Source organism: Choloepus didactylus, chromosome X (assembly GCF_015220235.1).
Source record: "Choloepus didactylus isolate mChoDid1 chromosome X, mChoDid1.pri, whole genome shotgun sequence".
NCBI classification, from domain to species: domain Eukaryota; kingdom Metazoa; phylum Chordata; class Mammalia; order Pilosa; family Megalonychidae; genus Choloepus; species Choloepus didactylus.
In genome coordinates, this window is record NC_051334.1 from 34,200,415 (window position 1) to 34,223,987 (window position 23,573).

The 23,573-nt window shown below is 39.8% G+C and overlaps 1 pseudogene; it reads right to left on the bottom strand.

The window, feature by feature from the left end:
• LOC119522073 overlaps nt 1–23,573 on the bottom strand; it is a 101,561-nt pseudogene that overhangs the window by 61,909 nt on the left and 16,079 nt on the right.

Sequence of the window (23,573 nt, forward strand, 5' to 3'; positions counted from 1 at the left end):
CACCCCAGGAGTCATGTCCCACGTAGAGGGGAGGGCAGTGAGTTTACCTGCCGAGTAGGCCTAGCTAGAGAGAGAGGGCCACATCTGAGCAAGAAAGAGATTCTCTGGGGGAGACTCTTAGGCACTATTATAAGTAGGCTCAGCCTCTAGAGGCTATTTGGAGGATGGAATTGATGTGGACTAATTCAGAAACAGGCCAGTCATGACACCACAGGATTTAGAATTATGACAATGATGATAGAGACAACAACAATAGCTAATATAATTTAGCACTTACTACATGCCAAAAACATTTTTAGCTTTTTACATAATAAGTAATGTAATACAACAACCATAGCAATAGGAAGAAAAGTATTCTACCCACTTATCAGAAACTGTGGCCCAGAGGGATTACACAATTTGCTAAAGATCTCAGGAAGGATGCGCTGGGATACAAACCTAGCATGTTTTCTTCCAGAGTCTACATGCTTAACATGTACCACATCAGCTGTTGTTCAAAACAGAATGGATTCCATAACATTACCTAGTAAATTGAGATGATCAGGGTAATTTCTTCTAAGGGAGAGGAAACTGTGAAGGATGAATCCAAGATTTCTACCATGGGTAAAAGGTAAGATGCATGTTGTGCCGGTTTGAGTGTATTGTGTCCCCCAAATGCCATTATCTTTGTAGTCTTGTGTGGGGCAGAAGTTTTGGTGTTGGTTAGATTTGCTTGGAGTGTGCCCCACCCAGCTGTGGGAGATAATTTTGATGAGATGTTCCCATGGAGGCTTGGCCCCACCCATTCGGGGTGGGCCTTGATCGGTGGAGCTATATAAATGAGCTGACTCAAAGAGGAAAGAGAGTGCAGCTGGGAGTGATGTTTTGAAGAGAAGCAAGCTTGCTAGAGAGGAACGTCCTGGGAGAAAGCCGTTTTGAGGCCGGAGCTTTGGAGCAGATGCCAGCTGCCTTCCAAGCTAGCAGAGGCTTTCCGGACGCCATTGGCCATCCTCTGGTGAAAGTACCCGATTGCTGAGGTGTTACCTTGGATGCTTTGTGGCCTTAAGACTGTAACTGTGTAGTGAAATAAACCCCCGTTTTATGAAAGCCTATCCATCTCTGGTGTTTTGCATTCTGCAGCATTAGCAAACTAAGACACATGTGTATAAACAATATTTTTAAAAGAGGAAATTCTTTCTTTCACAAAATGCTGCTCATTGGCATGTATTTTAACAACGCAAAAGTTTCTGACGTTCATTTGAGCTCTATAATTATTGTTCCGGTTTGCTAATTTTACCGTTTTGCAAAACACCAGAAATGGCTTGGCCTTTATAAAGGGGGTTTATTTGGTTACACAGTTACAGTCTTAAGGCCATAAGGTGTACAAGGTAAGTCATCAATAATCGGGTACCTTCACTGGAAGATGGCCAGTGGCATCCAGAAAACCTCTGTTAGCTGGGAAGGCACATGGCTGGCATCTGCTCCACAGTTCTAGTTTCAAAAGGGCTTTCTCCCAGGACATTCCTCACTAGGCTGCAGCAGCAAGCTCCTTCTATCTGAGCTTCTTATATAGGACTCCAGTGATTTAGTTTAGAGCCACCATGAGTGGTTGTGGGCCATATCTCCATGGAAATTATCCAATCAAACATTCCACTCACAGTTGATTGTCATATCTCCATGGAAACACTCAATCAAAGGGTTCCAACCTAATCAACTCTAATATGTCTGCCTCCACAAGATTGCATCAAAGAACATGGCATTTTGGGGGACATAATACATCCAAACTGGCACAGTTACGATAAAAGAAGTGAATGCTGAATTGCGCTAATTTTGTCCAAGAAACTGATACACTAAGTTGTGGCCCAAGAATATTAATACGAAATAACTCTATGGCAGGCAGTTTATTATTTTGTTTACAGGCAATTTGGCAGGTAGAATCTTCTAACCTAGAAGTAAATGGCTTCTAGATGGGGGGAGAGGGGCTTATTTTTGTCATGATATGAAAAGCTAACTTAACCATAGATAGGATTAGTAGCCTTATTTATAGTGGTCATTTCGCTTGGATTTTTTTTTTAAATTATCTTAGAGACACAAAAGTGCAACACTTTAACAATTCTTTCTCTAAAGATGGCTGAAACTGTATGGAAAATGAGCTTGAATGTTATTTTTGGTGTTCTTGACAGCCAAATAATCACCACGGGTGTTGTTGTGGTTCTACTGTGTATATTGAGATTGATAATCTTCATTTGAAAGTGCATTTCCTGAGATCAATGTTCTAAAAATGTATCTCACCGTTTAGATGAACACTGTATGTGATATTTATTAATGTTAGGAACAAATTCTCCTGTAAGAGGATGGTCAGAAATGACAATATTCTTGTTGAGCTATTCTTAGGTATAATGGTTTTGAAGTGCCTAGTAGTCAGGGAAACTGAGACTGTTATATTGACAGTAAAGGTTTATCTTGATCAGTTGGTTGTGATTTTTTTCTGGTATTTTATCCAGGGAAAAGAGTATGCTGAGCTTTAATGTCAATGAATCAAAAGGACTGGCTTCAGACCATATCCAAATAGAAATGACGTGTCATTTCTAGTTACTGATGCTTTTGCTGCTGACGGTCTACAACTCCAAAAAAAGAAAATTCATTTTTACAGCACTTCTATATAGACAAGCATTCTTTGGTGCCTAGTTTTCCAGGGCTGCTGTGAAAAATAGCACAAACTGGTTGGCTTAAAAAACAGGAATCAATTGTCTCACAGTTTTGGGTGCTAAAAGTCCTAAATCAAAGGTGATGGCAGGATAAAGTTTTCTCCAAAGTCTGTGGTATTCTGGTGGTGGATTGCTGCAATGCAGAGCTAAACCTTCACCTCCATCACATGGTGATCCGTTTCTGTCTCCGCTTTTGGCTCCTACTGAGTGACTGCATCTGGATTTCCTCTGTTTATAAGGATTTCAGTCAAATTGGATTAAGGCCTGCCCTGATTCAATTTTGCCTCATCTTAATAGGATCTTTGAAAATCCCATTTACAAATAAGTCCACACCCACAGGACTGAGGGTTGGGACTTGAACATGTTTTGTGGGGGACAAGATTCAATTCTCAACACTTAGTATGAAAGGAAACATAGGCTTAGAAAGCTATTTCTTTTCAAGACTTTATAAATGAGAGTAATAACTAAACCAAGAGCAATATCATTTCACACTTTTAAAAAAGTTTTGTAGATACCATTCCATTCCTCTTCACAATACTGCCATAGAGATGGCTTTGGTCATTTCTTTTTACAAAAATTAATTTAAAATACATAATTTTTAGGTATGTGCTGAAGATTATTTTATATTTTTAGGCTTTTCTATGTATAAAACAATTCAAAATACCCCTCGTATATGAATCTTTATGAAACTCCTACCATTAAAAATTTCAGAGTCAGCAGTTTCATCTAAGGCAGTAAAGCAATCCACTGACTAGAAAAATAAACGTGTATAAAGATTTGAGGATATGAGCCAATCATCTATTGAATTTCACAAGCAACAGACAAAGTAACACCTGCCAGAGAAACACAGCAGGGAAATAGGCAGCAAGTGCCACACTCTTGAGATTTTCCTAGAGTAAAGCATTCCCTGGTTCCATCCAAGGAGAAGGGTATGTTCTTTCTTGTAGCTGTTATTGTTCTGTTCCTTAGAAATGCAGATATATATTGTTCTAGTTTGCTAATGCTGCCAGAATGCAAAACACCAGAAATGGATTGGCTTTTATAAAAGGGGGTTTATTTGGTTACACAATTACAGTCTTAAGTCCATAAAGTGTCCAAGGTAACACCTCAACAATCGGGTACCTTCACTGGAGGATGGCCAATGGTGTCTGGAAAACCTCTGTTAGCTGGGAAGGCACATGGCTGGCATCTGCTCCAAAGTTCTGGTTCCAAAATGGCTTTCTCCCAGGATGTTCCTCTCTAGGCTGCAGTTCCTCAAAAACGTCACTCTTAGTTGCACTTGGGATATTTGTCCTCTCTTAGCTTCTCCGGAGAAAGAATCTGCTTCCAATGGCTGTCTTCAAACTGTCTCTCATCTACAGCTCCTGTGCTTTCTTCAAAGTGTCCCTCTTGGCTGTAGCTCCTCTTCAAAATGTCACTCATAGCTGCACTGAGTTCCCTCTGTTTGTCAGCCCATTTATATGGCTCCACTGATCAAGGCCCACCCTGAATGGGTGAGGCCACACCTCCATGGAAATTATCTCATCAGAGTTATCACCCACAGTTGGGTGGGGCACATTCCACGGAAACACTCAAAGAATTACAATCGAATCAACACTGATAGGTCTGCCCACACAAGATTACATCAAAGATAATGGCGTTTGGGGGGCATAATACATTTAAACTGGCACATATATATATATATATATATATATAATTTATTTATAAATGGATTAAAAAATTTCCACATTTCTTAACTGACACTTTTTGAATACATATCAGTCTTCCAGATTTGTTAAAATTGTTGCTTATTTAATTACTGACTGACTGCTTGAGAAACCTTAATTTTTTTCAGTCATTTAAGCTTCTAATTTATTTTGGAAAATCACAATAAAAAATGAATAGTCACTGGATCATGTGATTTGAATTAAAAATGTGTGTTCCAAGCCATGATTCTCTGTACTAGATTGAATTATGTACCCCAGTTTAGACAGTTCTTAATCTTAATCTGAATTCCTGTGGGTGCGAACCTATTATAAATAGAATCTCTTTAAAATGCCATTTTTATTTAAGATGCTTCCCAACTGAATGTGGTTGGGTCTTAATTTGGATTACTGGAGTCCTTTGTAAGCTGAAGAAATTCAGACATAGTAAGAGAAAGCCAAGGGGAGGAGCCAGAAGCCAGAGTCAATGGAACCCAGAAGAGAAAGGAGAGGACATTTCCATGTGATGCAAGGCAGAGATGCGAGCCAAGGAACCTCAAGGACTGCTGGCAAGCCAAAACCAGAATGTTACAGACTTTGTAGAGAAAGCATGGCTTTGCTGATGCCTCAAGTTTGGACTTCTAGCCTCAGAACAGGGAGCCAATAAATTCTCATTGTTTAAGTCATCCCATTGTGTGAGATTTGTCATAACAACCTAGCAAACCAAGACACTCTCTCACTACTTATAAAGTCTTGAGTTAGGGACATTAGCTCACTAGGTGTGTTTCTTATCTTCAAATTAGGGTTGTGATTATTAAATGTACATTGTTTGACATGCAATTGCTGAGTATTTTATATTGTTATTTTATGCTAAAAATACCTTAGAAATCTCAAGATAGAATAATTGAATTTGAAATATGGAGGGTTTCTTTAAGATCACCTTGCCCAATCCTTCATTTAACCAGAAAGGAAACTGAGTGAAGTGATGGTGATTACAAAATTAGTGAAAGATTGAAGGTTTGAAACTAGATTTCTTAATCATTGGTTTAATTTTCATGCTCATTTCTTAATTCTAGCTCTTAAACAGATTTTTTTCTTCATTGAAGAAGGAAAAGAAACAGTTAAGAGCAGTTGCTGTCTATTCGTGGCAATTTATAGTTGCAATACCATTTTCCTGAATGAAGAATCCAATAAATAAATATTATAGTAACTGCCGGATGTCAGATATAGAACAGGATACATTGGCCAGATGGTTCATTTCAATATAAAAATATTTTTCTTGCCTATTTAAAGGCTTTTCAAAATCTAAAAGAAAGCATTTTCTTCTTTGGCTTAGGAGGAGGGGAAAGCCAGCACAGCAAAAGTGCAAATGTTGAGAATGTGGAGGGCTGGATTGGGCTAGGGTTAAACTTACCACCTGGAAAGATTTTATCTGGTAAGAACAAGGTGACCAATCCATTCTGATTTTTCTGTGGAGACAATGAGTTAAAACAGAATAAAATGAGAGAAAGCATTTCAAATTGTTTGGAAAGTATCAATTGCCATATTGCCATAGCAAGTATACACTTGAAATATTGCTTTTTAAAATATATATATGTGTGCACACACATGTCAGTTGTCTCATTTAGATCATAGGTTGGTCCAATACCATTCTCAAACAAGGTGTCATTCAGTGTCTAGCGTATTACCCATTCTGAGTTTATCCTTTGGAGTTACCCTACAATGTAGGTATTGCCCCCGCTTTCAGTTGAAGAAACTGCAGTTCAAAGTAGTTACATTGTTCATTGAAATTACACAAAGTTTTCTTCTAGTTTTACAAACATAGATTTGGTTATAATTCTATGAGGTCAGAGTGTCTCATTAAGGCCATGGGATAGTTCAGCAGGAGCCTCATACTTATTCCCACAGGCAGCTCAGTGGATTAGAGCAGAACTAGGGCTGATGTTCAGCCAGTAAGTACTGATTCAGCCAAAATTATTTGGAAATACTTCTGGACCACTTGATAATTTGCTGCTGTCCCTAACTTCCAGGTAGAATACTGCCATGCCACCCACCCCCCACCCACCCCCACCTCTGCGCTCTGCTTGGCACCAGCCTACCTGAACCCTCCTCACCTGGGAAACTCCCAGATTGCCCTACAATTCAACATAACAGAAAGCATAACCAGTTTAGAAGGAAGTTCCTGTACCCTGTTTACCACTTTGCCCAGCCGGAAGGAAGTAGGAAAGGGGAGGGAGTTGACTACTTCCTGCCTTATTATTTTACTGGCCAAACCCACTGGACTCAGAGAACAACTCATCTTGGCTTGGGTATGCAGTCCACGGAGGTCAGCCTTCTCTAGCAAAAAGCCAAGCAGGAAGAGGTGAAAATGGATGTGCTGGGGCAAATGGCACAATGGTTGAATGGGAGATCATACCAGAAATTAAAGAGCTCTAAAGCAATAAATAAATCAGAAATTCTGGCACACTTGAATTTATGGCCTGATATTCATGTCTGTCACAGGAACTCTACAGTAAGAGAAGGAAAGCAGAGACTGTTGCTTTGCTCTTTCAAGGCTAGTAAGTTTATACTGCAGTTGATTCCTCTTCTGCTTTGGAGGTTCCCTGTCACAATTCTCTAGACTGTGCAGACTTCTGAGTTTGTCATCACTCCTGAGCTGAGGGAAAATGTTAAATCTTATATCACATTCACCAATAGTCACATTGTTGAAGTGCTAATATCTGTTAAAGAGATGGATTTGTGATAATAGTCCTTAGAGTTAGACTATGGGGAGACTGTTTTTTCAGAATACTGGTATGCTGAGGCATCTTTTAACCAGAAATGTATAAATTGTTGTGTTAGGCCTTCTAGGAGTGTGAGGTAAGCCTGAGTATAAAAGGGCAGTAGAATAGCAAGAATTTCATTGTTTTTTCAATTCTGACAGTAGTTAAATTGAGTGGGAGTACCACGGGAAGCTCTGTATGATAGAGGGAACCCAGGGTCCAATGAAAAGTTATGCAAATGTGTGGTATACCTATACCAACTCTGTGTTGTCAGCGTGCATCCATTAAGCTCTTTTCTCTCCATTAAGTATCTTATTGCTGATCTGTAACCCTCCTCATGTGTTATACCTCAACATGGGCCACAGTGCTACATAGCATAAATACAGCACATTTCAATTGGCTGCCTATTAATTATCCATGTATTTCTTCCCTTTCTTCAGATTACCAAGATTTTTCCTCAGGAATCCATCTGCTTATGGGATCATCAGCCCCCAAAAGCAATCCCACATTGACTTAGGTCTGTCAGCATATTCTATTCTCTTTGGCCACAGTCATTGGTGAAGTGCTGGTATGTGATATAAGCCAACCCAGTCACCATGAACTTCTAGGTACCTTTCTTTCACTGTGGCAGAACTTTTTTCCCCTGAATGTGGACAAGAAAACAGGTAGCCTCTGGAGTTGTTGGCAGCCAGCTTGTAACCATGGAGGAGAGCAGGTTTACGCTTTCTTGTAAACCCCATTGATCTGTTGAATCAAACCATCCTTGAAATTCACCCCACCTCTGGACTTTCTAGCTACATAAGCCAGTAAGTTTCCTTTATTGTTCGGGCCATATTCAGCTTGCTTTTCTGCAGCAAAATGCATTCTGATACAAAGCAGTGATGCTTTATGCCTTCTGATCTTACAAAGATAATCTTCCTTCAAGTAAATATTTTTTGTTCACCAACTGTGTGCCAGTGACTCTACTAGAGGCAGGGGAGAGAATACTGTATAAATTAGATACAATTCCTGTTCCCTTAGTTAGCAGCCTACTAGAGGAGACAACCTGTCATTAAATTATCACACAAATAAATGTACAATTGCAGTCTGTGATGAGAACAATAAAAGAAATATACTGAGGGTCACAAAAGGCTATAAAAGGAGGAGCTAACCTAGCACTTGTTCCAGGCAAGGGTTCCCTAAGGCAGAGACCTTTACCCTGGAATCCAGAAGAGGGTAACAGTTAACTAGGTGGAAGGAAGGAACAGCATGGACAAAGTCCCTGAATCAGGAAGAAATAGGGTGCAGCATTTATGGAACTAAATAAATGCCAGTGTAGGTGGCTCACGAAGATCACCTGGGAGAGGGTAGTGCATGGCATTCTTTTAAAACAGTAGTTGTTACCAGGTCTGAGGTCAGGGGCTTCTCTATCCTGTTTAAAAGCAAAGTAGTTGCCATCATTCCTGGTGTTCCTTATTTCAATGGTGAGACAACAGAAACTTCTCATTATAAAGCTTATGATGAAAACACTGTGATCATTTCTTTTCTCCATTTTACCTAGAATATCTGGCATATTCAAGATACATAAGGATTAGTTCAGAGTTTCTATGAGTGTGTGTGTGTTTGATTTATAAATGTATATTTCTGTGAATATATATTTATGAATATATGTGTCTCTATGTATTTATGAAGGTGTGTATCTTTATGTGTATATTTATGAATCTATGTGTCTGTGTGTGTGCATTTATGAATGTGTGCATGTTTGTTTGTGTGTGTGTGTGTGTGTAGCAAAGGCACTAAATATAGGCTTGGCTCTGTCCATGCCATGTAGTGAATCTTAGGCAGACATAAGGATGCCTTCAGAATTCATTACCATAAAGGAGACTCTCCTCTAAGATTGTCAAAAGGTTATCATGGGATAAATGGAACATTCACTGAATTCTTCAAAGTTTATTGCAAACATCAGCATCAGTCTTTTCTGGCTCTTTCTCTCTAGAATCCCCAATGAACATTTTAGGCTTGCCTATCTCTCTGTCAAGAGGCTAGTTCCAAGAGCAGAGAGAAGTTATGGTTTGAACAAAAACCAAACTCTAAGTTGACCCTTTGAGTACCAGACTCCAAAGCCCTAATTTGTTTCCTCAAAGAAACCAACTTATGTACTAAGCCTCCCTTATTGAAAATATCTGCAATGATTGCCTCCAGGTTCATTATGCAGTAGGATAATGGCAGCATTGTCTGTTGGCTGTGGCAGAGGATTCAGCAAAAAGAACTATTGGAGAAAACAATATTAGATGACATCTTTCAAGATGGTTATGAACCCCAAATTTAGTAACATAATGGACATATTTTGATAAAATATTTTGGTTATTATGTGCTGTGAAGTAAAAAGAAATCTGAGAAGCCATCCTTTCTCTTAAGTATTTTATAATAAATTTGCAAGTCGTATATTACAACTATATTACCTTTAATTATATAGGTAAATATTAAGGGAGTTAAGTTACTCAAAATATTGAAATAGTTCAAGAGTAGAATGGAAGAAATGCCACCTGTCTCGGCAGGATTAATTGTATGTGACTTGTACATATGAAAAATCTAGGAATAGGCAATCCATGGTATGGAGGGCTCAATAATCTCACCAAGCACCCCAGCTTCTTTGATTTTCCTGCCTGCATGGTGAGGGTGGTGAGGAGCATCATGTCTCCCCATTTTCCCTATAGGACAGGGAAAGTCTAAAATAAAAAAGGGAACATTCTTCTCCTCATAATGATTTGGATTTTTATTTTGGGGGCTGAATCCTTCCCCAAGGACTTTTCTGTAGAAGTTATCACATGGCCACCTTAGTTGCAAAGGGTGGGGGGGATACTGGGGATTCAAATATTTCCCTTTCTAGCCTCAATAATTGAGGAAGGTGAGGGAGAGGGAATTGGAGTAGCTATTGAGTGAGCCAACATATAGGTTCTGCCCCAAGAGTAATCATTTTGGCACATAAATCTGTAAGTATGAACTGGCGAGGGAGGAAACTACAGGTTCTATTGGAGCAAACAGTAACAACCTTATTGGTTGAGATATAGGGTACACTGAAGAAAAGGTGGGAGAAAAGGCTAGAGTGGTGGTTGGGACTCTATTGTGAAGCTCACTGAATATCAGCTTTAGGATTGAGTCATTACAGTGTAGACCGGTATCTCAAAAGTGTTCTTAAATGCCCTTAGAAGTGTTGAAAGGTGTTCTGCAAAAAATGATTCTGACAGACAAATAAATTTTGAGAAGTTCTTCATATCTTAGCTCTAACCTGGAAATTGCCATTGTGTTTTGGGGTACCACTGTTTATGAGAAGTAGAGAATCTGGCTTTACTCTGTTCAACCCTGCATTTCCCAAGTGCATTTGATCACAGATTATTTTTTTCATCAAACACCACATAACATCTCCCAAGACATATGTGTTCTGAGGATTTCAGCTGAAAAATGCTAATGTAAGGAAGAGCAAGTCCTTGAAAGAGTGACACAGCCAGAGTGAGGTTTAGGGAAAGAATCCTGCAGAAGTCTATAAGACAAATTGGAGAGGAGAGGGGCAGTCTGGAGGCAGGAAGAGCAAATCTGAGCAGAGAGAGTGGTGTGAGGAGAAAGGAATTAATGGTAAGAAGATAACCCAGGAAGAACTCATAAGGCTTGGACACATTGGCTAGACCAGTCTCTCCTATTTACAAAACAGTAACAATTACAGGATTAAATAGATATTTCTACGTGTGAAATTTATTTTGTCAAATTTTGGATTAGTGTTCACTGTAGGAGTTTCCTTATTATTTTATTTATTTATTTATTTATTTATTTTGCTTTACCCCAATGTATATAAAATGTATTTTTCCATTTTATTTGAAAGTAACATTTCTGATTGCATGTGTTCAAGAATTTAGCCAATAGTTTAGTTCCCTAAAAGAGCAGATCAAGGGTATAAAGGAGAAGAGGTTTGAAAATAAAAAATGTATTTTTAAATTCCATTAAATCCAACTTCTGACTAATTTCTGACCATTGGCTAAGAAGGTATCAACTTTTAAGGAATCTCCCCATGTGCTCTACTTATCCACCATTCTCCAAAGTCAGCTAGGACTTCTTGACTCCTTACCTCCAAGAGCGGCTGGTTTGGGATTTTTCTCCCCATTTTAACTTTTGGAGTTGGTTGTTACATTCCATGGATATGCAATGAAATTTCCATCAAGAGACTGGAGAGATGAAAAATGCCACATATGGAAATTTCTAATTTTCCAACGATATATGGCATTCATTTCTAACTTAGGATTAGTATCAGTAAATTAATTTGGAAAGTTTATCTAAAAACATCTGTCATAAACTCTCTCCTACTACATTCTTTATTTAGAATCTGTCTAAAATTTATAACAGAATATTCTAGTCTTTTATGACAGGTAATTTTCTGGAACTGTTTTGCTACCACTGAACCTAACAATTTTATGCCATGGTATTACTGTGAGTTGAGTGCTGTAAATTTGCTGTATTCCTACTTGAGGGCAAAATTGGATAAGAAATGGCAGTTGCATTTTAAATTGAAGTAACATCTAGAAATGATTTAAGAAACCTGATTAATGAGAACACAGACATTTAAGATTCAGTCATTATTAGGCTTGCTTTTACCTTTTTCCAGGTTTGAAGCAGGCTCTAAATAATGCTCTATCAACCTGCTATAAAGCATTTATAAATGGCATTGCATAGAATTATTTACATGTCTCTTGAATGTGATAAAACACTTTTTATAATAAATTTTTATGGAAAAGGCAGTGATAGTAATTATTTATTAAATGTTACTAAAATCTATCAATGTTTCTTTCCTTTACCATGACAAGAAAAGTAGATATTTTACATTGAAAAATATCAGCTAAGGTTTTGTTTTTTTCCAGATTCCCTGTTCTAGATTGGAAAAGTTCAATTTTTATCCTAAAAGTTCTAATTATTGAAATTAATGTCGATGAAAAGAACATGTTTGCATTTGATAAGACATCCAAATTCTGGAGTAGAAAAGAGTGCTATTAGAATGTGTGAGGTAGAAAAATTAAAATTGGGTTGTGCACTGTAATTTTAAGTACTCTCTGTACTACTTAACTGGGAAAATGTCTCTAAATATTTATTCACATTCCTATTTAATATATTCATGCCATCTTCTTGTGATGGTCCATTACGCTGGAAATATTCAAATGGAAAAGCTCTAATAGCATAAAAATAATTTGATATTTCCACATGGAATCACTAGCTGACATTCTTTAGATTGTATGGAATGTTGTAAAATTGGAATGGGGACACAATAGTGCCTTTCCTTAGTAAATGGAGATAGGGTGATTTTACAAAATCACTCTTCTGTTTGTCTGTTAGACTCAATATACCAGAATGGGGGCCAAACAAAATCAGGAACTAGACTTTTGAGGGGATGGGGAATTTGTGTTATGAAAACATTTCTGATATTCGTATGTTATGTTGGAGTATGACAATGTATTCCAGTAAGGTTTTGCTGAAGTTTTCCTCAAAGTGGGTCTTACTTGTATCAATGCTTGATGAATAGTTAAGATCTCAGTCTAGAAAGTAGAATCTAGAATCTAGAAAGAAGGCCAAATATGGGCCAGATACTACATTGTTGACTTTGATTTACTGAGTTTAGAACTTCAGGAATCTAGGATTATGTACGGGCTCTTTCCCATGACATAAGTTAGAGTTTTTGCTTCATGGATGTATGTTATGAATTTTGCACAGAGGCTTCTCTGTAGAAGACCTCAAGTTGAAAACAAGCAAACTTCCCCCTATAAACCATATTATCTAGATTCATGTCTCTCTCTCTGTTTATTTCCCTTCAGTTATCCCCTAATTCAGGTCTTTTCAAAACGCTGTTTAGTTAAACCCCCAGGGGTTCCAAAGAACATCTTTGAGAAGGTGGATCCCAGAATTCTGAAATTCTGCTTCACCTGGAGGAGATCGATGTTGATCCACAATTAAAAAAAATAACAAATTGAAACCACTACCCTAACATTTCGTAAAGTCAATAGTGCTGCAAGATATTCACAGATTAGTTTTGTGGCTATTAGGGAGGTTTTCTATTTGTCTCCCTTCCAACCTCCATCCCCACTCCTGGCAATATGGTGTTCTCTGTAGTAATTATCAAGAAACACCAAAGGAAAATAAATTTCAGGAAATAGTTTGAAACATTGATGTACACTCACAATTACCCCTAAGAAATTTTCACTCCATTGCTATTGCAGGTTTTATTTTATTAAAGAAGGTCATGGTTTTCTTCTATAACCTAATTGTTTTTCAAAGAGTTGCAGACATGGCTTACAAAATAACTTGGAAATAAAGAACAGGGAAGTGGGGTTTACAATGCATTTTTTATTCTGGATTAATATAACTGTACATTTATTTCTTTAAAGTAGAATCTCTATGAAATAAAAAAGATGTCATCTAAAATACCTTCAGATGGGCATAGGAACGACTGGTGAAATAAACATCGGGCTCCAAAGTATCTGTAAACACAAGGTATGATATTTACTATATGGTTTAATAATTTCATTAACTCTTGGTTTAACATTATTTAACTAAATTTGTCCTAATTTTTAAAACAGGTAGATTTATTTACTAATATGACTTTCTTTGGTAAAACAGACAAAATAACAACATATTTTTTATTATGAAGAATTTAAGCACTATTATTGAGTGCTTACTAAGTGCTAGGTAGTATACTAGGTACTTTATGTGCATTGTCACATTTAATTTTTAAAACAATGTTGTGTTAACTATTATTATACCAACATAGGTATGGATTATGTTGATTTGTCAAATTAAGCGTATATCAGTTTTACAGATATGACCATTGTTTTTTTTTAAATTAAATTCAGTTTTATTGAAATATATTCACATACCATACAGTCATCCATGGTGTACAATCAACTGTTCACAGTACCATCATATAGTTATGCATTCACCACCACAATCTACTTCTGAACATTTTCCTTACATCAGAAAGAACCAGAATAAGAATAAAAAATGAAAGTAAAAAAGAACACCCAAATCATCCCCCCCATCCCACCCTATTCTTCATTTGGTTTTTGTCCCCACTTTTCTACCCATCCATCCACATACTAGATAAAAGGAGTGTGATCCACAGGGTTTTCACAATCATACTGTCACCCCTTGTAAGCTCCATTGTTATACAATTGTTTTCAAGAGTCAAGGCTACTGGGTTGGAGTTTGGTAGTTTCAGGTGTTTACTTCTAGCTATTCCAATATATTAAAACCTAAAAAGTGTTATCTATATAGTGCATAAAATGTCCACCAGAGTGACCTCTCGGTCCATTTGAAATCTCTCAGCCACTGAAACTATGTCATCTCATTTTGCATCCCCTTTTTGATGAGCATTGATTTTTAATGCTAACCAAAGTGATATAACAATACATTTTTGACCACTGTCATACAATTTGGAAATAAGGTGACCTATTAGCAGATAGTTTTTTTAATCACATAGGCATACTAAAATATTTTCAGATTGTAAGATGAATGAATCTTCTGGAAAATATTTATACTATATATTAGTAAAAAGTGTAATAACATAAAAATGAACATCCTAAAACACTAAAGAAATCCTCATTTTAATTTCTCAGAATATTTCATAATCCAATGGGTCACCACTCTTCTCATTTTACATTTGGGTATATAACCTTTGAGATACTAATACATGGTAAATAGATATATATATTGGTAGATGCATATAAAATGTATACATTTTAGTTAGGCTCATTTAGCTGTACATATGATATGCTTTTTAAAACTTAATATAAGGTTAACATTTTTATAAATACTGAACAAAATGCTTGAGACCATGATTTGTAATGTCTCTTTGTATTCCATTATATTAATTAAATTCTGTTTTTGAATATTTAATTTATTTTCTGATGTATTATTTTATTTACAGATGGTAATTGTAAAGCCTGTGCTCATAATAAATCTAAAATTTGTATTCATATGGTACTATACATAGCATTGTTTATGTTGTTTGGGTCTTTTACTATGTAAAAGGTGATGATTGAACCATAATATCTGTAATTATATAAGAAGGTTTCATTTTATTTGAAACAGAAATATGATAAACAGCTTATATCATATGCCTTGTTGATTAATCTTTATAACATATATGATTATGACCTGCAGGTTAAAGCTTGTCCTTAGAACTTTAGTCTATTGAGTTGCAGAAGAGAAAAGGTGAAAAGAAATTACCACCTGTGATGGTTGGGTTCATGTGTCAACTTGGCTAGGTGGCCTAGCTGTCTGGTCAAGCGGGCACTGGCCTGACGATTCCTGTGAGGCTATTTGAGGCTGGTTGGTTTGTTGGATCATCAGTCAATTGACTGCAGCTGACTGATGACTCATCAAGGGGCGTGCTTCCACAGTGAGAGAATGCAATTGGCTGGATTTGGTCCGGGTGATCAGTTGGAGGCTTATAAGCCGGACGGTTAGAGAACCTTCACTTCTTCTTCAGCTGCTCAGTGAAGCTTTTCCTGGGGAGCTCGTCGAAGTTGCCAGCTCATTTCCTGAGGAGTTCTTCAAAGTTGCCGGGTCGTTTCCTGAGGAGTTCGTCAAAGTTGTCGGTTCGTTTCCCGAGGAGTTCGTCGGACGTCTTCCTTGGAGTTGACAGCTTGTTGACGGCTCTGCAGAATTTGGACTGATGCGCTCCCGCAGTTGCGTGAGTCACTTTTACAATTTGATAATAAGAGACATCTCTCATTGATTCTGTTTCCAAGGAGAACCCTAACTAATACAACTTGGTACCGAGAGTGGTTCTTGAGAAACGGAATCTTAAAATGGGCTTTTACAACTTGTTTTCTACTCTGATTAGATTCAGAGGCACTAATGACTCTATTTCCAATAATCAAGAGGGTACTAAGAGTCCATGGCAGGAGTTGGCAAAGGAAATACGCAAAATAGCACCATTTGATTCTCCTAATTGTGCTCTAGTACGAAGCGAGGCTCTGGGTGACAGCGTTTTCGACACTTTCACAGAGTTTTGCAGTATTAAGAAGTATAATGATGTTGGCTGCCTGCTCTTAGATACTTTGGATACAGTTGTAAGAGAAAGGGATGAGCTAAAGGCTTCAAATTCAAAACTTGAATGCCGTATGACAGATGTAAAGAGTTCCATCTGTGCCCTGAAAGAAAATCTTATTTCCTGTGCCCGCAGACTGGAGGTTTCTGAAAATCAGACGCAGTCTCTTATTGTGCGAGTAGCACATTTACAGCGTAAACTAAAATCTCAACCTCTCAGGGTGTCTGCTGTTAAAGTAAAAGCATTGATTGGAAAAGAATGGGACCCAGAAACTTGGGATGGAGACATATGGATTGATAATAATGACAGTGAGGACATTGGAACCCTGGATTCTGCTGGGTCATTGTTAGATTTACCTATAGAGGGCTGTCCTGGGGAAACAGCTTCTCTGCCTCCAGTCTGCCCTAAGGAGCCTGCCACGCAACTCCCACCTAAGGAGATTGACCCTTCAATGCCTGCTAATCTTGTAATCACCTCCCCTGAGGAAGCAGCCCTCACTCTTTCGTCTGGAGAGACTAATCCTGTTTTAAGAGATGAAAATGCAACAGAGTGCCCTGAGGTGAATGGCTTGAGAGATAATTCTAACTCTTTTCATGACCCACCCCCACCACCAGTTTTTGCTTCAAGACCTATAACTAGGCTCAAGTCCCAACAAGCCCCAAAGGGTGAGGTACAAAGTGTGACCCATGAGGAAGTACGCTATACTCCAAAAGAACTGTATGAGTTTTCCAACTTATACAGACAGAAACCAGGGGAATATGTGTGGGAATGGATATTGAGAGTGTGGGATAATGGTGGAAGGAATATAAGGTTGGATCAGGCTGAATTTACTGATATGGGCCCACTAAGCAGAGATTCTGCATTCAATGTTGTAGCTCGAGGGGTTAGAAAGGGTGTTAACAGTTTGTTTGGGTGGCTGGCTGAAACATGGATCAAAAGGTGGCCGGCATTACCAGAAGTTGAAATGCCAGAACTGCCCTGGTATAATGTGGAGGAGGGGATTCAAAGGCTTAGAGAGATTGGAATGTTAGAGTGGATTTATCATGGAAAACCTGCTCACACAGCCCTGGAATGTCCAGAGGACACACCTTTTACCAGGACTGTAAGGAATAAATTTGTGAAACTAGCTCCATCATCCCTGAAGAGCTCTGTAGTCGCCCTTCTCTGTAGGTCAGATATTACTGTAGGAACTGCTGTCACTGAACTGGAATCCTTAAACACAATGGGGATAATCGGGTCCCGAGTCAGCAGAAGCCAAGTGGCTGCAGTTAATCGCCACAGACAAGGTGGACAGGGCTACCATAATGGAAAACAGGCTCAAAGCAGCAATCAAAATAATATGACTCGCAGAGACTTATGGCGTTGGCTAGTGGATCATGGAGTACCAAGTAGTAAAATAGATGGGCAATCGACTAAATTCTTGTTTGAACTATATAAGCAGAAGAATTCTAGGCCACGTGAACAAAAATCTCCCTTGAATTACAAAAACAGAGAGTCACGGCCCCTTAATCAATTCCCAGACTTGAGACAGTTTACAGATCCAGAGCCTCTTGAATGAAGGGAAGGCCGGGTACCCTTGGAGAAGGACCCTGTCACACTGCCAAAAATTTACACTGTTAATCTTCCTCCCAGCCTTCCCCAGGGGGACCTACGGCCTTTTACCAGGGTGACTGTGCATTGGGGAAAAGGAAATGATCAGATATTTTGTGGATTATTAGACACTGGGTCAGAAGTGACATTAATTCCCGGAGACCCAAAACGTCACTCTGGTCCACCAGTCAGAGTTGGGGCTTATGGAGGTCAGATGATTGATGGAGTTTTAGCCCAGGTCCGTCTCACAGTGGGTCCAGTGGGTCCCCGGACCCATTCTGTGGTTATTTCCCCAGTGCCGGAATGCATAATTGGAATAGACATACTCAGCAACTGGCAGAATCCTCACATTGGTTCCCTGACTCCTGGAGTGAGGGCTATTATGGTGGGAAAGGCCAAGTGGAAGCCACTAGAGCTGCCTCTGCCTAGCAAAGTAGTGAACCAGAAGCAATACCGGATTCCTGGAGGGATTGCAGAGATTAATGCCACTCTTAAGGACTTGAAGGATGCAGGGGTGGTGATTCCCACCACATCCCCATTCAACTCTCCTATTTGGCCTGTGCAGAAAACAGATGGGTCTTGGAGGATGACTGTGGATTATCGTAAGCTTAACCAGGTGGTGACTCCAATTGCAGCTGCTGTCCCAGATGTGGTATCATTGCTTGAGCAAATCAACACATCCCCTGGTACCTGGTATGCAGCTATTGATCTGGCAAATGCTTTTTTCTCAATTGCTGTCAGCAAGGACCACCAGAAACAGTTTGCATTTAGCTGGCAAGGCCAGCAGTTTACATTCACCGTGCTACCTCAGGGTTATATCAACTCTCCAGCCCTATGTCATAATATTGTCCGCAGGGATCTTGATCATTTCTCCCTCCCACAAGACATCACACTGGTCCATTATATTGATGATATCATGTTGATTGGACCTAGTGAGCAAGAAGTAGCAACTACTCTAGATTTGTTGGTAAGGTATTTGCGTGGCAGAGGATGGGAGATAAATCCAACAAAAATACAAGGCCCTTCCACCTCAGTAAAATTTCTAGGTGTCCAGTGGTGTGGGGCCTGTCGAGATATTCCTTCTAAGGTGAAGGATAAGCTGCTGCATCTGGCCCCTCCTACAACCAAAAAAGAGGCACAACGTTTAGTTGGCCTCTTTGGGTTTTGGAGACAACATATTCCTCATTTAGGTGTGCTACTCCGGCCCATTTACCGAGTGACTAGAAAAGCTTCCAGTTTTGAGTGGGGACCGGAGCAAGATGAGGCTCTGCAACAGGTCCAGGCTGCTGTGCAAGCTGCTCTGCCGCTTGGACCATATGATCCAGCTGACCCAATGGTGCTGGAAGTGTCAGTGGCAAATAGAGATGCTGTTTGGAGCCTGTGGCAGGCTCCTATAGGAGAATCACAATGCAGGCCCTTAGGATTTTGGAGTAAAGCTTTACCATCCTCTGCAGATAACTACTCTCCATTTGAGAAACAACTGTTGGCCTCCTACTGGGCCTTAGTAGAGACAGAACGCTTAACCATGGGCCACCAAGTTACCATGAGACCTGAGTTACCTATCATGAGCTGGGTGTTATCTGACCCACCAAGCCATAAAGTTGGGCGTGCACAGCAGCACTCCATCATAAAATGGAAATGGTATATACGAGATAGAGCTCGAGCAGGTCCTGAAGGTACAAGTAAGTTACATGAGGAAGTGGCCCAAATGCCCATGGCCCCCACTCCTTCCACCTTACCTTCTCTTGCCCAGCCCACAGCTATGGCATCTTGGGGAGTTCCTTACAGTCAGTTGACTGAGGAAGAGAAGACTCGGGCCTGGTTTACAGATGGTTCTGCACGATATGCAGGTACCACCCGAAAGTGGACAGCTGCAGCACTGCAGCCCCTTTCTGGGATATCCCTGAAGGACAGTGGTGAGGGGAAATCCTCCCAGTGGGCAGAACTTCGAGCAGTGCACCTGGTTGTTCACTTTGCTTGGAAGGAGAACTGGCCAGAGGTGCGTCTGTATACTGATTCCTGGGCTGTTGCTAATGGTTTGGCTGGATGGTCAGGGACTTGGAAGAAACATGATTGGAAGATTGGTGACAAAGAAGTCTGGGGAAGGGGTATGTGGATAGACCTTTCTGAGTGGGCAAACAACATGAAGATATTTGTGTCCCATGTGAATGCTCACCAGAGGGTGACTTCAGCAGAAGAAGGTTTTAATAACCAAGTGGATAAAATGACCCGTTTGGTGGATACCAATCAGCCTCTTTCCCCAGCAACTCCTGTCATTGCCCAATGGGCTCATGAACAAAGTGGTCATGGTGGTAGGGATGGAGGTTATGCATGGGCTCAGCAACATGGACTTCCACTCACCAAGGCTGACCTGGCCACAGCCACTGCTGAGTGTCCAATTTGCCAGCAGCAGAGACCCACACTCAGTCCCCGATATGGCACCATTCCTCGGGGTGATCAGCCTGCTACCTGGTGGCAGGTTGATTACATCGGACCACTTCCATCATGGAAAGGGCAGCGATTTGTTCTTACTGGAATAGACACATACTCCGGATATGGGTTTGCCTTCCCTGCACGACATGCTTCTGCCAAAACTACAATACGTGGACTTACAGAATGCCTCATCCACCGTCATGGTATTCCACACAGCATTGCTTCGGACCAAGGAACCCACTTCACAGCAAATGAAGTGAGGGGATGGGCACATGCTCATGGAATTCTGTGGTCTTACCATGTTCCCCATCATCCAGAAGCAGCTGGGTTGATAGAACGGTGGAATGGCCTATTGAAGACTCAATTACGGCGCCAACTAGGTGGCAATACCTTGCAGGGCTGGGGCAGTGTTCTCCAGGAGGCTGTGTATGCTCTGAATCAGCGTCCACTCTATGGTGCTGTTTCTCCCATAGCCAGGATTCATGGGTCCAGGAATCAAGGGGTGGAAACAGGAGTAGCACCACTCACTATCACTCCTAGTGATCCACTAGGGAAATTTTTGCTTCCTGTCCCTGCAAGTTTAAGCTCTGCTGGTCTACAGGTGTTGGTTCCAAAAGGAGGAGTGCTTCCACCAGGAAACACAACAATAATCCCATTGAACTGGAAGTTAAGGCTGCCACCTGGCCACTTTGGGCTTCTTATGCCTCTGAATCAACAGGCAAGTAAGGGGATTACTGTACTGGCTGGGGTGATTGATCCTGACTATCAAGGGGAAATAGCACTGCAACTACACAATGGAAGTAAAGAAGAGTTTTCCTGGCATACAGGAGATCCCCTGGGGCGTCTCTTAGTACTACCATGCCCCGTGATTCAAGTCAATGGAAAACTGCAACAACCCAATCCAGGCAGGACTACCAATGGCCAAGAAACTTCAGGAATGAAGGTTTGGGTCACCCCACCAGGCAAAGAACCACGGCCAGCTGAAGTGCTTGCTGAGGGTAAAGGGAACATGGAATGGGTAGTGGAAGAAGGTCGTGATAAATATGAACTATGGCCACGTGACCAGTTACAGAAACGAGGACTATGATGATATGAATATTTCCTCCTCGTTTTGTGATGATTATGTTTGTATTTGTCTGTGAAGAAAATATTTTTGCCTTCTTCTCTGTCTTATCCCCTTATCATATGGCATAAGCTGTAACGTTCATTTTGAAGATATGGTTTTAGGTGATGTGTACGACTACCAAGTTGACAAGGGGTGGACTGTGATGGTTGGGTTCATGTGTCAACTTGGCTAGGTGGCCTAGCTGTCTGGTCAAGCGGGCACTGGCCTGACGATTCCTGTGAGGCTATTTGAGGCTGGTTGGTTTGTCGGATCATCAGTCAATTGACTGCAGCTGACTGATGACTCATCAAGGGGTGTGCTTCCACAGCGAGAGAATGCAATTGGCTGGATTTGGTCCGGGTGATCAGTTGGAGGCTTATAAGCCGGATGGTTAGAGAACCTTCACTTCTTCTTCAGCTGCTCAGTGAAGCTTTTCCTGGGGAGCTCGTTGAAGTTGCCGGTTCGTTTCCTGAGGAGTTCGTCAAAGTTGCCGGTTCGTTTCCTGAGGAGTTCTTCAAAGTTGCCGGTTCGTTTCCTGAGGAGTTCGTCAAAGTTGTCGGTTCGTTTCCCGAGGAGTTCGTCGGACGTCTTCCTTGGAGTTGACAGCTTGTTGACGGCTCTGCAGAATTTGGACTCGTGTGCTCCCGCAGTTGCGTGAGTCACTTTTACAATTTGATAATAAGAGACATCTCTCATTGATTCTGTTTCCAAGGAGAACCCTAACTAATACACCACCTATCATGATCGAATTCAGAAAATATATAATTAGTTGTTAGTCCTTTGATATCTAGCTAAACATACTTCCACTGATTCAGAATACTTTCTGAATGATGACAGATATATTCAAGTTCTGGTACGCCCATTTTTTAAATTCAGTTTTATTCAGATTGTTCACATATCATACAATCATCCAAAGTATACAATCAATTGTTCATGGTACATTCATCACCACAATTAATATTTTTCATAGTTTAGAACATTTTCATTACTCCAGAAAAGAAATAAAAATAAAAAATATAACTCAAATCATCCCATACCCCTAACCCCACCTCCGTCATTGACTCATTAGCATTGGTATATAGTACATTTGTTACTGTTGATGAAAGAATGTTAAAATACTACTAACTGTAGTTCATAGTTTGCAATAGGTATATTTTTCCCTATATACCTATTATTAACTTCTAGTTATAGTGTCATACATTTGTTCTAGTTCATGAGAGAGATTTCTAATATTTGTACAGTTAATCATGGACATTGTCCACCACAAGATTCACTGTTTTATACATTCCCATATTTCATCCTCCAACTTTCCTTCTGGTGACATGCGTGACTCTGAGCTTACCCTTTCCACCACATTCACACACCATTCAGCCACTGTTATTTATTTTCACAGTGATGCGCTACCATTACCTCTGTCCATTTCCAAACACTTAAGTTCAACCTAGTAAAACATTCTGCTCATAATAAGCAACCACTCCCCATTCTTTAGCCTTGTTCTATATCCTGGTAACCTATATTTCATGTCTATGAGTTTACATAGTATAGTTAGTTCATATCAGTGAGACCATACAATATTTGTCCTTATGTATCTGTCTTATTTCACTCAATATAGTGCCCTCAAGGTTTCATCATCAACTCAGTTTTTTAAGATGGTTTTGTTCACACACCATACAATTGATGGTTCCCTGTATAGTCACGTATTCATGTATTCACCACCATATATATACACACACATCTCCATTTCTTCCACAAAGAAGGAGGAAGAGTCAAAGAAGGTAGAGAGACAAAAGAAAAAGGAAAACGAAAGAGAGAAAAATAAAAACATGAGAGCTAGTAAGCAACCAAAGGAAAGAGCATTAAACTAAAGTAGAATAAAGAGTCAGACAACATCACCAATGTCAAGAGTCCCATACTCTTCCCCTCTGCCCCCCCGCATATACATTTAGCTTTGGTATATTGCTAATTTGTTATATTAATTTGTTATATTAAAGGAAGCATAATATGTTTCTGTTAACTATAGTCTCCAGTTTGCATTGATTATATTTTTCCCCCAATCCCACCCCATTTTTAACACCTTGCAATGCTGACATTCATTTGTTCTACCTCATGTAAAAACATATTTGTACAATTTATCACAATTGTTGAACACTCTAGGTTTCCCTAAGTTATACAGGCCCAGTCTTTATCTTCTGTCTTTCCTTCTGGTGTCCCACATGCCCCTAACCTTCCTCTTTCAATCATACTCAT